The sequence below is a fragment of the Rhipicephalus microplus genome, chromosome 3, assembly GCF_043290135.1.
Source record: "Rhipicephalus microplus isolate Deutch F79 chromosome 3, USDA_Rmic, whole genome shotgun sequence".
In the NCBI taxonomy this organism is placed as follows: domain Eukaryota; kingdom Metazoa; phylum Arthropoda; class Arachnida; order Ixodida; family Ixodidae; genus Rhipicephalus; species Rhipicephalus microplus.
Genome location: NC_134702.1, coordinates 229,422,957 through 229,436,255, shown reverse-complemented (window position 1 = coordinate 229,436,255; position 13,299 = coordinate 229,422,957). Strand labels below are relative to the sequence as shown.

The window sequence follows — 13,299 nt, the reverse complement described above, 5'->3', positions numbered from 1 at the left end:
GCAGTAAAGAATGACTGTTGCTCGGTTTTCTCATTTTTTCCACCTTTAATTTGTGGAAACTATCGATAATGGTTGTGTTTCCCAGTGACCCCCTGTCCGCCTCGGTAGCGCAGTAGGCAGCGCGTCAGTCTCATAATGTGAAGGTCGTGAGTTCAATCCTCACCAGGGGCAAAGGTGCTGCAGTTTTTTGTTTGCTAATGAGAGTTTGATTAGGTCGTGAGGGGTGCGCTGTCTGGAGCAGTAATGAATGACTGTTGCTCGGTTTTCTTATTTTTTCGACCTTTAATTTGTGGGAACTATCGATACCGGTTGTGTTTCCCAGTGACATCTTTCCGCCTCGGTAGCGCCCTAGGTAGCGCGTCAGTCTCATAACCTGAAGGTCGTGAAATCAATCCTCACCCGGGGCAAAGGCGGTGCAGTTTTTTTGTTTGCTTATGAGAGTTTATTAGGTCGTGAGGGGTGCGCTGTCTGGAGCAGTAATGAATGACTGTTGCTCGGTTTTCTTACTTTTTCGACCTTTAATTTGTGGGAACTAATGATCCTGATTGCGTTTCCCAGTGACACCTATCCCCCTCGAGAGCGCAGTAGGCAGCGCGTCAGTGTCATAATCTGAAGGTCGCGAGTTCAATCCTCACCCGGGGCAAAGGCGGTGCTGATGTTTTGTTTGCTTATGAGAGTTTAATTAGGTCATGAGGGGGTCACTGTCTGGAGCAGTAATGAATGACTGTTGCTCGGTTTTCTTTTTTTTTCACCTTTAATTTGTGGAAACTATCGATAACGGTTGTGTTTCCCAGTGACCCCTGTCCGCCTCGGTAGCGCAGTAGGCAGCGCGTACGTCTCATAACCTGAAGGTCATGAGTTCAATCCTCCCCAGGGGCAAAGGTGGTGCAGTTTTTTGTTTCCTAATGAGAGTTTAATTAGGTCGTGAGGGGTGCGCTGTCTGGAGCAGTAATGAATGACTGTTGCTTGGTTTTCTTATTTTTTCGACCTTCAATTTGTGGGAACTAATGACACCGGTTGCGTCTCCCAGTTACCGCTGCCTGCCTCGGTAGCGCAGTAGGCAGCGCGTCAGTCTCATAATCTGAAGGTCGTGAGTTCAATCCTCACCCGTGGCAAAGGTGGTGCCGTTTTCTTGTTTACTTATGATAGTTTATTTAGTCGTGAGGGGTGCGGTTTCTGGAGCAGTAATGAATGACTGTTGCTCGGTTTTCTTACCTTTTCCACCTTACACATCTGAGAACTAATGATACCTTTGCGTTTAGAAGTGACACCTGTCCGCCTCGGTAGCGCAGTAGGCAGCGCGTCAGTCTCATAATCTGATGGTCGTGAGTTCAATACTCACCCGTGGCAAAGGTGGTGCCGTTTTCTTGTTTACTTATGAGAGTTTATTTAGGTCGTGAGGGGTGCAGTGTCTGGAGCAGTAATTAATGACTCTTGCTCGGTTTTCTTACTTTTTCGACCTTACACTTCTGGGAACTAATGATACCGGTTGCGTTTCCCAGTGACCCCAATCCGCCTCGGTAGCGCAGTAGGTAGCGCGTCAGTCTCATAATCTGAAGGTCGTGAGGTCAATCCTCACCCGGGGCAAAGGCAGTGCAGTTTTTTTGTTTGCTTGTGAGAGTTTAATTAGGTCGTTAGGGGTGCGCTGTCTGGAGCAGTAATGAATGACTGTTGCTCGGTTTTCTTACTTTTCCGACCTTTAATTTGTGGGAACTAATGATCCTGGTTGCGTTTCCAAGTGACACCTGTCCGCCTCGATAGCGCAGTAGGCAGCGCGTCAGCGTCATAATCTGAATGTCGCGAGTTCAATCCTCACCCGGGGAAAAGGCGGTGCAGATGTTTTGTTTGCCTTTGAGAGTTTAATTAGGTCATGAGGGGCGCACTGTCTGGAGCAGTAATGAATGACTGTTGCTCGGTTTCTTTATTTTTTCCACCTTTAATTTGTGGAAACTATCGATAACGGTTGTGTTTCCCAGTGACCCCTGTCCGCCTCGGTAGCGCAGTAGGCAGCGCGTCAGTCTGATAATGTGAAGGTCATGAGTTCAATCCTCACCAGGGGCAAAGGTGCTGCAGTTTTTTGTTTGCTAATGAGAGTTTAATTAGGTCGTGAGGGGTGCGCTGTGTTGAGCAGTAATGAATGACTGTTGCTCGGTTTTCTTATTTTTTCGACCTTTAATTGTGGGAACTATCGATACCGGTTGTGTTTTCCAGTGACATCTGTCCGCCTCGGTAGCGCAGTAGGTAGCGCGTCAATCTCATATACTGAAGGTCGTGAGTTCAATCTTCACCCGGGGCAAAGTTGGAGCAGATGGTTTTTTGCTTACGAGAGTTTAGTTGGGTCGTGAGGGTTGCGCTGTCTGGAGCAGTAATGAATGACTGTTCTCGGTTTTCTTACTTTTTCGACCTTTAATTTGTGGGAACTAAAAATCCCGGTTGCATTTCCCAGTGACACCTGTACGCCTCGGTAGCGCAGTAGGCAGTACATCAGTCTCATAATCTGAAGGTCGTGAGTTGAATCCTCACCCGGGGCAAAGGCGGTGCAGTTTTTTTGTTTGCTTGTGAGAGTTTAATTAAGTCGTGAGGGGTGCGCTGTCTGGAGCAGTAATGAATGACTGTTGCTCGGTTTTCTTACTTTTTCGACCTTTAATTTCTGGGAACTAATGATTCTGGTTGCGTTTCCCAGTGACACCTGTCCGACTCGATAGCGCAGTAGGCAGCGCGTCAGTGTCATAATCTGAAGGTCGCGAGTTCAATCCTCACCCGGGGCAAAGGCGGTGCAGATGTTTTGTTTGCTTATGAGAGTTTAATTAGGTCATGAGGAGTGCACTGTCTGGAGCAGTAATGAAGGACTGTTGCTCAGTTTTCCCATTTTTCCACCTTTAATTTGTGGAAACTATCGATAACGGTTGTGTTTCCCAATGACCCCTGTCCGTCTCGGTAGCGCAGTAGGCAGCGCGTCAGTCTCATAATGTGAAGGTCGTGAGTTCAATCCTCACCAGGGGCAAAGGTGCTGCAGTTTTTTGTTTGCTAATGAGAGTTTAATTTGGTCGTGAGGGGTGCGCTGTCTGGAGCAGTAATGAATGACTGTTGCTCGGTTCTCTTATTTTTTTGACCTTTTTTTGTGGGAACTATCGATACCGGTTGTGTTTCCCAGTGACATCTGTCCGCCTCGGTAGCGCCGTAGGTAGCGCGTCAGTCTCGTCTCATAACCTGAAGGTCGTGAAATCAATCCTCACCCGGGGCAAACGCGGTGCAGTTTTTTTGTTTGCTTATGAGAGTTTAATTAGGTCGTGAGGGGTGCGCTGTCTGGAGCAGTAATGAATGACTGTTGCTCGGTTTTCTTACTTTTTCGACCTTTAATTGGTGGGAACTAATGATCCTGGTTGCGTTTCCCAGTGACACCTATCCCCCTCGAGAGCGCAGTAGGCAGCGCGTCAGTGTCATAATCTGAAGGTCGCGAGTTCAATCCTCACCCGGGGCAAAGGCGGTGCAGATGTTTTGTTTGCTTATGAGAGTTTAATTAGGTCGTGAGGGGTGCGCTCTCTGGAGCAGTAATGAATGACTGTTGCTTGGTTTTCTTATTTTTTCGACCTTCAATTTGTGGGAACTAATGACACCGGTTGCATCTCCCAGTTACCGCTGCCTGCCTCGCTAGCGCAGTAGGCAGCGCGTCAGTCTCATAATCTGAAGGTCGTTAGTTCAATCCTCACCTGTGGCAAAGGTGGTGCCGTTTTCTTGTTTACTTATGATAGTTTATTTAGTCGTGAGGGGTGCGGTTTCTGGAGCAGTAATGAATGACTGTTGCTCGGTTTTCTTACCTTTTCCACCTTACACATCTGAGAACTAATGATACCTTTGCGTTTCGAAGTGACACCTGTCCGCCTCGGTAGCGCAGTAGGCAGCGCGTCAGTCTCATAATCTGAAGGTCGTGAGTTCAATCCTCACCCGTGGCAAAGGTGGTGCCGTTTTCTTGTTTACTTATGAGAGTTTATTTAGGTCGTGAGGGGTGCAGTGTCTGGAGCAGTAATGAATGACTCTTGCTCGGTTTTCTTACCTTTTCGACCTTACACTTCTGGGAACTAATGATACCGGTTGCGTTTCCCAGTGACCCAATTCCTCCTCGGTAGCGCAGTAGGTAGCGCGTCAGTATCATAATCTGAAGTTCGTGAGTTCAATCCTCACCCGGGGCAAAGGCGGTGCAGTTTTTTTGTTTGCTTGTGAGAGTTTAATTAGGTCGTGAGGGGTGCGCTGTCTGGAGAAGTAATGAATGACTGTTGCTCGGTTTTCTTACTTTTTGGACCTTTAATTTGTGGGAACTAATGATCCTGGTTGCGTCTCCCAGTGACACCTGTCCGCCTCGATAGCGCAGTAGGCAGCGCGTCAGCGTCATAATCTGAAGGTCGCGAGTTCAATCCTCACCCGGGGCAAAGGCGGTGCAGATGTTTTGTTTCCTTATGAGAGTTTAATTAGGTCATGAGGGGCGCACTGTCTGGAGCAGTAATGAATGACTGTTGCTTGGTTTCTTTATTTTTTCGACCTTTATTTGTGGGAACTATCGATACCGGTTGTGTTTTCCAGTGACATCTGTCCGCCTCGGTAGCGCAGTAGGTAGCGTGTCCGTCTCATATACTGAAGGTCGTGACTTCAATCTTCACCCGGGGCAAAGTTGGAGCAGATGTTTTTTTGCCTATTAGAGTTTAATTGGGTCGTGAGGGTTGCGCTGTCTGGAGCAGTAATGAATGACTGTTCTCGGTTTTCTTACTTTTTCGACCTTTAATTTGTTGGAACTAAAAATCCCGGTTGCGTTTCCCAGTGACACCTGTACGCCTCGGTAGCGCAGTAGGCAGTACGTCAGTCTCATAAACTGAAGGTCGTCAGTTCAATCCACAACCGGGGCAAAGGAGGGACAGATTTTTTGTTTGCTTGTGAGAGTTTAATTAGGTCGTGAGGGGTGCGCTGTTTGGAGCAGTAATGAATGACTGTTGCTCGGTTTTCTTATTTTTTCGACCTTTAATTTGTGGGAACTATCGATATCGGTTGTGTTTCCCAGTGACATCTGTCCGCCTCGGTAGCGCCGTAGGTAGCGCGTCAGTCTCATAACCTGAAGGTCGTGAGTTCAATCCTCACCCGGGGCAAAGGCGGTGCAGTTTTTTGTTTGCTTATGAGAGAATAATTAGGGTGTGAGGGGTGCGCTGTCTGGAGCAGTAATGAATGACTGTTGCTTGGTTTTCTTCCTGTTTCGACCTTTCATTTGCGGGAACTAATGATACCGGTTACATTTCCCAGTGACACCTGTACGCCTCGGTAGCGCAGTAGGCAGTACGTCAGTCTCATAATCTGAAGGTCGTGAGTTGAGTCCTGACCAGGGGCAAAGGTGGTGCCGTTTTCTTGTTTACTTATGATAGTTTATTTAGTCCTGAGGGGTGCGGTGTATGGAGCAGTAATGAATGACTGTTGCTTGGTTTTCTTACCTTTTCCACCTTACACATCTGAGAACTAATGATACCTGTTGCGTTTCGAAGTGACACCTGTCCGCCTCGGCAGCACAGTAGGCAGCGCGTCAGTCTCATATTCCGAAGGTCGTGAGTTCAATCCTCACCCGTGGCAAAGGTGGTGCCATTTTCTTGTTTACTTATGAGAGTTTATTTAGGTCGTGAGGGGTGCAGTGTCTGGAGCAGTAATGAATGACTGTTGCTCGGTTTTCTTACCTTTTCGACCTTACACTTCGGGGAACTAATGATACCGGTTGCGTTTCCCTGTGACCCCAATCCGCCTCGGTAGCGCAGTAGGTAGCGCGTCAGTCTCATAATTTGAAGGTCGTGAGTTCAATCCTCACCCGGGGCAAAGGCGGTGCAGTTTTTTTGTTTGCTTGTGAGAGTATAATTAGGTCGTGAGGGGTGCGCTGTCTGGAGCAGTAATGAATGACTGTTGCTTGGTTTTCTTACTTTTTCGACCTTTAATTTGTGGGAACTAATGATCCTGGTTGCGTTTCCCAGTGACACCTGTCCGACCCGATAGCGCAGTAGGCAGCGCGTCAGTGTCATAATCTGAAGGTCGCGAGTTCAATCCTCACCCGGGGCAAAGGCGGTGCAGATGTTTTGTTTGCTTATGAGAGTTTAATTAGGTCATGAGGAGTGCACTGTCTGGAGCAGTATTGAATGACTGTTGCTCGGTTTTCTCATTTTTTTCCACCTTTATATTGTGGAAACTATCGATAACGGTTGTGTTTCCCAGTGACCTCTGTCCGCCTCGGTAGCGCAGTAGGAAGCGCGTCAGTCTCATAATGTGAAGGTCGTGAGTTCAATCCTCACCAGGGGCAAAGCTGCTGCAGTGTTTTGTTTGCTAATGAGAGATTAATTAGGTCGTGAGGGGTGCGCTGTCTGGAGCAGTAATGAATGACTGTTGCTCGGTTTTCTTATTTTTTCGACCTTTAATTTGTGGGAACTATCGATACCGGTTGTGTTTCCCAGTGACATCTGTCCGCCTCGGTAGCGCCGTAGGTAGTGCGTCAGTCTCATAACCTGAAGGTCGTGAGTTCAATCCTCACCCGGGGAAAGGCGGTGCAGTTTTTTGGTTTGCTTCTGAGAGTTTAATTAGGTCGTGAGAAGTGCGCTGTCTGGAGCAGTAATAAAGGACTGTTGCTCGGTTTTCTTACTTTTTCGACCTTTAATTTGTGGGAACTAATGATCCTGGTTGCGTTTCCCAGTGACACCTGTCCCCCTCGAGAGCGCAGTAGGCAACGCGTCAGTGTCATAATCTGAAGGTCGTGAGTGCAATCCTCACCTGTGGCAAAGGTGGTGCCGTTTTCTTGTTTACTTATGATAGTTTATTTATTCGTGAGGGGTGCGGTGTCTGGAGCAGTAATGAATGACTGTTGCTCGGTTTTCTTACCTTTTCCACCTTACACATCTGAGAACTAATGATACCTTTGCGTTTTGAAGTGACACCTGTCCGCCTCAGTAGCGCAGTAGGCAGCGCGTCAGTCTCATAATCTGAAGGTCGTGAGTTCAATCCTCACCCGTGGCAAAGGTGGTGCCGTTTTCTTGTTCACTTATGAGAGTTTATTTAGGTCGTGAGATGCGCAGTGTCTGGAGCAGTAATGAATGACTCTTGTTCGGTTTTCTTACCTTTTCGACCTTACACTTCTGGGAACTAATGATACCGGTTGCGTTTCCCAGTGACCCCAATCCGCCTCGGTAGCGCAGTAGGTAGCGCGTCAGTCTCATAATCTGAAGGTCGTGAGTTCAATCCTCACCCGGGGCAAAGGCGGTGCAGTTTTTTTGTTTGCTTGTGAGAGTTTAATTAGGTCGTGAAGGGTGCGCTGTCTGGAGCAGTAATGAATGACTGTTGCTCGGTTTTCTTACTTTTTCGACCTTTAATTGGTGGGAACTAATGATCCTGGTTGCGTTTCCCAGTGACACCTGTCCGCCTCGATAGCGCAGTAGGCAGCGCGTCAGTGTCATAATCTGCAGGTCGCGAGTTCAATCCTCACCCGGGGCAAAGCCAGTGCAGATGTTTTGTTTGCTTATGAGAGTTTAATTAGGTCATGAGGGGTGCACTGTCTGGAGCAGTAATGAATGACTCTTGCTCGGTTTTCTTATTTTTTCCACCTTCAATTTGTGGAAACTATCGATAACGGTTGTGTTTCCCAGTGACCCCTGTCCGCCTCGGTGGCGCAGTAGGCAGCGCGTCAGTCTCATATTCCGAAGGTCGTGAGTTCAATCCTCACCCGTGGCAAAGGTGGTGCCATTTTCTTGTTTACTTATGAGAGTTTATTTAGGTCGTGAGGGGTGCAGTGTCTGGAGCAGTAATGAATGACTGTTGCTCGGTTTTCTTACCTTTTCGACCTTACACTTCGGGGAACTAATGATACCGGTTGCGTTTCCCTGTGACCCCAATCCGCCTCGGTAGCGCAGTAGGTAGCGCGTCAGTCTCATAATTTGAAGGTCGTGAGTTCAATCCTCACCCGGGGCAAAGGCGGTGCAGTTTTTTTGTTTGCTTGTGAGAGTATAATTAGGTCGTGAGGGGTGCGCTGTCTGGAGCAGTAATGAATGACTGTTGCTTGGTTTTCTTACTTTTTCGACCTTTAATTTGTGGGAACTAATGATCCTGGTTGCGTTTCCCAGTGACACCTGTCCGACCCGATAGCGCAGTAGGCAGCGCGTCAGTGTCATAATCTGAAGGTCGCGAGTTCAATCCTCACCCGGGGCAAAGGCGGTGCAGATGTTTTGTTTGCTTATGAGAAATTAATTAGGTCGTGAGAAGTGCGCTGCCTGGAGCAGTAATGAATGACTGTTGCTCGGTTTTCTTTTTCGAACTTTAATTTGTGGGAACAAATGATACCGGTTGTGTTTCCCAGTGACACCTGTCCGCCTCGGTAGCGCAGTAGGCAGCACGTCAGTCTCATAATCTGAAGGTCGTGAGTTCAGTTCTCACCCGTGGCAAAGGTGGTGCCGTTTTCTTGTTTACTTATGATAGTTTATTTAGTCGTGAGGGGTGCGGTGTCTGGAGCAGTAATGAATGACTGTTGCTCGGTTTTCTTACCTTTTCCACCTTACACATCTGAGAACTAATGATACCTGTTGCGTTTCGAAGTGACACCTGTCCGCCTCGGTAGCGCAGTAGGCAGTGCGTCAGTCTCATAATCTGAAGGTCGTGAGTTCAATCCTCACCCGTGGCAAAGGTGGTGCCGTTTTCTTGTTTACTTATGAGAGTTTATTTAGGTCGTGAGGGGTGCAGTGTCTGGAACAGTAATGAATGACTGTTGCTCGGTTTTCTTACCTTTTCAACCTTACACTTCTGGGAACTAATGATACCGGTTGTGTTTCCCAGTGACACCTGTCCGCCTCGGTAGCGCAGTAGGCAGCACGTCAATCTCATAATCTGAAGGTCGTGAGTTCAATCCTCACCCGGGGCAAAGGCGGTGAAGATGTTTTGTTTGCTTATGAGAGGTTACTTAGGTCATGAGGGGTGCACTGTCTGGAGGAGTAATGAATGACTGTTGCTCGGTTTTCTTATTTTTTCCACCTTTAATTTGTGGAAACTATCGATAACGGTTCTGTTTCCCAGTGACCCCTGTCCGCCTCGGTAGCGCAGTAGGCAGCGCGTCAGTCTCATATTGTGAAGGTCGTGAGTTCAATCCTCACCAGGGGCAAAGGTGGTGCAGTTTTTTTGTTTGCTAATGAGAGTTTAATTAGGTCGTGAGGGGTGCGCTGTCTGGAGCAGTAATGAATGACTGTGGCTCGGTTTTCTTACTTTTTCGACCTTTAATTTGTGGGAACTAATGATCCCGGTTGCGTTTCCCAGTGACACCTGTACGCCTCGGTAGCGCAGTAGGCAGTACGTTAGTCTCATAATCTGAAGGTCGTGAGTTCAGTCCTCACCCGGGGCAAAGGTGGTGCAGTTTTTTTTTGTTTGCTTCTGAGAGTTTATTTAGGTCGTGAGAAGTGCGCTGTCTGGAGCAGTAATGAATGACTGTTGCTCGGTTTTCTTTTTGGACCTTTATTTGTGGGAACTAATGATACCGGTTGTGTTTCCCAGTGACACCTGTCCGCCTCGATAGCGCAGTAGGCAGCGCGTCAGTGTCATAATCTGAAGGTCGCGAGTTCAATCCTCACCTGGGGCAAAGGCGGTGCAGATGTTTTGTTTGCTTATGAGAGTTTAATTAGGTCATGAGGGGTGCACTGTCTGGAGCAGTAATGAATGACTGTTGCTCGGTTTTCTTATTTTTTCCACCTTTAATTTGTGGAAACTATTGATAACGGTTGTGTTTCCCAGTGACCCCTGTCCGCCTCGGTAGTGCAGTAGGCAGCGCGTCAGTCTCATATACTGACGGTCGTGAGTTCAATCTTCACCCGGGGCAAAGTTGGAGCAGATTTTTTGTTTGCTTATGAGAGTTTAATTGGGTCGTGAGGGTTGCGCTGTCTGGAGCAGTAATGAATGACTGTTGTTGGTTTTCTTCCTTTTTCGACCTTTAATTTGTGGGAACTAATGATCCCGGTTGCGTTTCCCAGTGACACCTGTACGCCTCGGTAGCGCAGGAGGTAGCGCGTCAGTCTCATATACTGAAGGTCGTGAGTTCAATCCTCACCCGGGGCAAAGGGTGCAGTTTTTTTGGTTGCTTGTGAGAGTTTAATTAGGTCGTGAGGGGTGCGCTGTCTGGAGCAGTAATGAATGAATGTTGGTAAGTTTTCTTACTTTTTCGACCTTTAATTTGTGGGAACTAATGATCCCGGTTGCATTTCCTAGTGACACCTGTCCGCCTAGGTAGCGCAGTAGGCAGCGCGTCAGTCTCATATTCTGAAGGTCGTGAGTTCAGTCCACACCCGGGGCAAAGGAGGTACAGATTTTTAGTTTGCTTGTGAGAGTTTAATTAGGTCGTTAGGGGTACGCTGTGTGGAGCAGTAATGAATGACTGTTGCTCGGTTTTCTCATTTTTTCGACCTTTAATTTGTGGGAACTATCGATACCAGTTGTGTTTCCCAGTGACATCTGTCCGCCTCGGAAGTGCAGTAGGTAGCGCGTCAGTCTCATATACTGAAGGTCGTGAGTTCAATCTTCACCCGGGGCAAAGTTTGAGCAGATTTTTGTTTGCTTATGAGAGTTTAATTGGGTCATGAGGGTTGCGCTGTCTGGAGCAGTAATGAATGACTGTTCTCGGTTTTCTTACTTTTTTGACCTTTATTTGTGGGAACTAATGATCCCAGTTGCGTTTCCCAGTGACAACTGTCCGCCTCGGTAGCGCAGTAGGCAGCGCGTCAGTCTCATAATCTGAAGGTCGTGAGTTCGAACATCACCCGGGGCAAGGCGGTGCAGTTTTTTTGTTTGCTTATGAAAGAATAATTAGGTCGTGAGGGGTGCGCTGTCTGGAGCAGTAATGAATGACTGATGTTTGGTTTTCTTCCTTTTTCGACCTTTCATTTGCGGGAACTAATGATACCGGTTGCGTTTCCCAGTGACACCTGTACGCCTTGGTAGCGCAGTAGGCAGTACGTCAGTCTCATAATCTGAAGGTCGTGAGTTCAGTCCTCACCAGGGGCAAAGGTGGTGCAGTTTTTTGTTTGCTTTTGAGAGTTTAATTAGGTCGTGAGGGGTGCGCTGTCTGGAGCAGTAATGAATGACTGTTGCTTGGTTTTCTTACTTTTTCGACCTTTATTTTGTGGGAACTCTTGATACCGGTTGTGGTTCCCAGTAACACCTGTCCGCCTCGGTAGCACAGTAGGCAGCGCGTCAGTCTCATAATCTGAAGGTCGTGAGTTCAATCCTTACCCGGGGCAAAGGCGGTGCAGTTTATTCGTTTGCTTATGAGAGTTTAATTAGGTCGGGAGGGGTGCACTGTCTGGAGCAGTAATGAATGACTGTTGCTGAGTTTTCTCACTTTTTCGACATTTAATTTGTGGGAACAATTCATACCGGTTGTGTTTGCCAGTGACACCTGTCCGCTTCGGTAGCGCAGTCATCATTCCACTTCCGGCTTTCTAGCGATACGGTCGTGGAATGTTGGGCTCCGACGGAGCGGTTTCAGCGGCCCGAACGGGCCGCGGTATCAGGGTTTTTGTGCCTAGCGCCGACGATTATCAGGTGATTCTGCCCAATCTGCTTTCCGGACGTATCGCTGCGTACACCGTTTTCATGCATGGTGATCCGAGAGCTCGGCCTTACCGCGTCGAAGTTTACCGGGACACTTTGGCCGAACTTGGATCGCTCGACGACGTTTTGGCGTCGGGGGCGTATAAAATGAACCACGTATGGGCTGTGACACTGACGAGTGCTCAAGCTGTTTGGAAGTTGCTCTCAGCCGTCGATGTGAAGGTAAAAGATCGCCCATGTTTGCTCATAGACCCAAATAACCGCGAGGTTCGCTTGAAGCTTCACTGGTTGCTGCATGGCGTGAAAGATGAAGACGTGCGTGTTGCCTTGACTCCCTATGGGAAAGTATTCGAAGTGAAGCGGGAGAAGTTGCGAGCACCGGGCATCACTGAAAAGGGCTCAACAACGCGGTCTGTGAGACTAAAGCTGCACTCCGACGTCAAGGTGGATGAAATTCCGCGCCAGCTCCAGATTGCCGGAGAGTTGACTCTCGTTGTCGTTTCGGGCCGTGCACCGTTGTGCCTACGGTGCAAGAGTACCGGTCACATACGTCGTGACTGCCGAGTACCCCGCTGCAGTCGTTGTCGCCGCTTCGGCCACGAAGTCGACGACTGCGCGAAGACATATGCCAGTGGGACCGGACCAGAGCAGAAAAGTGACGCACTGGAGCACCTCATGGACGAAGCAGACTCGGAAAAAACAGCAGGAGTTAACCCAAACTCTGCTGTGGAATATGGGTCGTCATGCTGTCAAGAAGAGGGCGTGGGTGAAGCACAAGGTAAGCCTGACGCCGGGCTTCCATACAAAGGCGTAGGAGAAAGCAGTGAAAAGGTGGATGCAAGTAGCACCGGCGACACAATTTTTGGCTTAGCCAACGAGACCCCCTCCGAGGCGGAACCGATGATTGGGGTGGAAAGCGACAGTGGCACTGTGACGAGGAAGCGTCCTCGTGACGAAGGGAAATAAAGACAAGGGCACCACTGCTGCCTCGCCGGACGAACCACCCGCCATAACGACTCCCGCTTGGCGGCCTCTCATTCGGCCACGGCGAAATATTTTGACGGAGCACAAGACAGCGGAAACGCCGCCTTCGCCACCTCAAGGACTGTACTGGGACAAGGCGTTCAGCAGGGAATTGCAGTTGTGAGGTAAACGCCATGCCCCTGGGTTTTTCGTAGCCTGACAATAGTGCAAATCGAAAATTCAATCCGTCTGGCCACTTTAAATGTGCGTAGCCTGGCCTCATGGAGAAAACAATGTTAGCTTTATCGACTAGTAAGTGGCCTCGTCCTTGACATACTGGCAGTCCAAGAGACTAAAGTCCATGGCGACGATGAAACTGGGGGCATGGTGCGCCAAATCTTGCCGTAGTATTCTGCTATAGTTAGCCATGCCGTAGGGACTTCTTCCGGCTGCGTGTTGTTCCTCAGACAGAGTCTGGGTCTAAAATAAAAGCCTTAACGTCATGTCCGTCTGGTCGGCTCATTGTTTGTGATCTTTTGTTTTCGGGTTTGGAATGGCGCGTAATATGCTTGTACGCACCGACTGTCACTGACGAAAGACGCATATTTTTCGAACAACTAAAGCAGTATACCAAATGTAATAGGCTCCTTACCATTATTGGCGATTTCAACTGCGTCCTGTCAGCCAAAGACAAAACTAGCGAACGACATTACAGGGATGCAAGTACCGCTGTCTTAAGCGATACAG

At 48.5% G+C, this 13,299-nt stretch overlaps 13 non-coding genes across 13 annotated transcripts; all 13 read left to right on the top strand.

Moving 5' to 3' along the window:
- Positions 1 to 1,042: 1,042 nt before the first annotated feature.
- On the top strand, positions 1,043 to 1,115 carry TRNAM-CAU (transfer RNA methionine (anticodon CAU)). The gene has a single exon. It is a non-coding gene; the product is annotated as a tRNA-Met (tRNA).
- A 162-nt stretch (positions 1,116 to 1,277) lies between these two features.
- On the top strand, positions 1,278 to 1,350 carry TRNAM-CAU (transfer RNA methionine (anticodon CAU)). The gene has a single exon. It is a non-coding gene; the product is annotated as a tRNA-Met (tRNA).
- Positions 1,351 to 1,514: 164 nt separating this feature from the next.
- On the top strand, positions 1,515 to 1,587 carry TRNAM-CAU (transfer RNA methionine (anticodon CAU)). Its single transcript has one exon. It is a non-coding gene; the product is annotated as a tRNA-Met (tRNA).
- Positions 1,588 to 2,223: 636 nt separating this feature from the next.
- On the top strand, positions 2,224 to 2,296 carry TRNAM-CAU (transfer RNA methionine (anticodon CAU)). Its single transcript has one exon. It is a non-coding gene; the product is annotated as a tRNA-Met (tRNA).
- A 1,584-nt stretch (positions 2,297 to 3,880) lies between these two features.
- On the top strand, positions 3,881 to 3,953 carry TRNAM-CAU (transfer RNA methionine (anticodon CAU)). Its single transcript has one exon. It is a non-coding gene; the product is annotated as a tRNA-Met (tRNA).
- Positions 3,954 to 5,062: 1,109 nt separating this feature from the next.
- TRNAM-CAU (transfer RNA methionine (anticodon CAU)) lies at positions 5,063 to 5,135 on the top strand. The gene has a single exon. It is a non-coding gene; the product is annotated as a tRNA-Met (tRNA).
- Positions 5,136 to 5,771: 636 nt separating this feature from the next.
- Positions 5,772 to 5,844, top strand: TRNAM-CAU (transfer RNA methionine (anticodon CAU)). Its single transcript has one exon. It is a non-coding gene; the product is annotated as a tRNA-Met (tRNA).
- Positions 5,845 to 7,190: 1,346 nt separating this feature from the next.
- TRNAM-CAU (transfer RNA methionine (anticodon CAU)) lies at positions 7,191 to 7,263 on the top strand. Its single transcript has one exon. It is a non-coding gene; the product is annotated as a tRNA-Met (tRNA).
- A 638-nt stretch (positions 7,264 to 7,901) lies between these two features.
- Positions 7,902 to 7,974, top strand: TRNAM-CAU (transfer RNA methionine (anticodon CAU)). The gene has a single exon. It is a non-coding gene; the product is annotated as a tRNA-Met (tRNA).
- Positions 7,975 to 8,607: 633 nt separating this feature from the next.
- Positions 8,608 to 8,680, top strand: TRNAM-CAU (transfer RNA methionine (anticodon CAU)). Its single transcript has one exon. It is a non-coding gene; the product is annotated as a tRNA-Met (tRNA).
- Positions 8,681 to 10,025: 1,345 nt separating this feature from the next.
- Positions 10,026 to 10,098, top strand: TRNAM-CAU (transfer RNA methionine (anticodon CAU)). The gene has a single exon. It is a non-coding gene; the product is annotated as a tRNA-Met (tRNA).
- A 633-nt stretch (positions 10,099 to 10,731) lies between these two features.
- On the top strand, positions 10,732 to 10,804 carry TRNAM-CAU (transfer RNA methionine (anticodon CAU)). The gene has a single exon. It is a non-coding gene; the product is annotated as a tRNA-Met (tRNA).
- Positions 10,805 to 11,203: 399 nt separating this feature from the next.
- TRNAM-CAU (transfer RNA methionine (anticodon CAU)) lies at positions 11,204 to 11,276 on the top strand. The gene has a single exon. It is a non-coding gene; the product is annotated as a tRNA-Met (tRNA).
- The last annotated feature ends 2,023 nt before the right edge of the window (positions 11,277 to 13,299 follow it).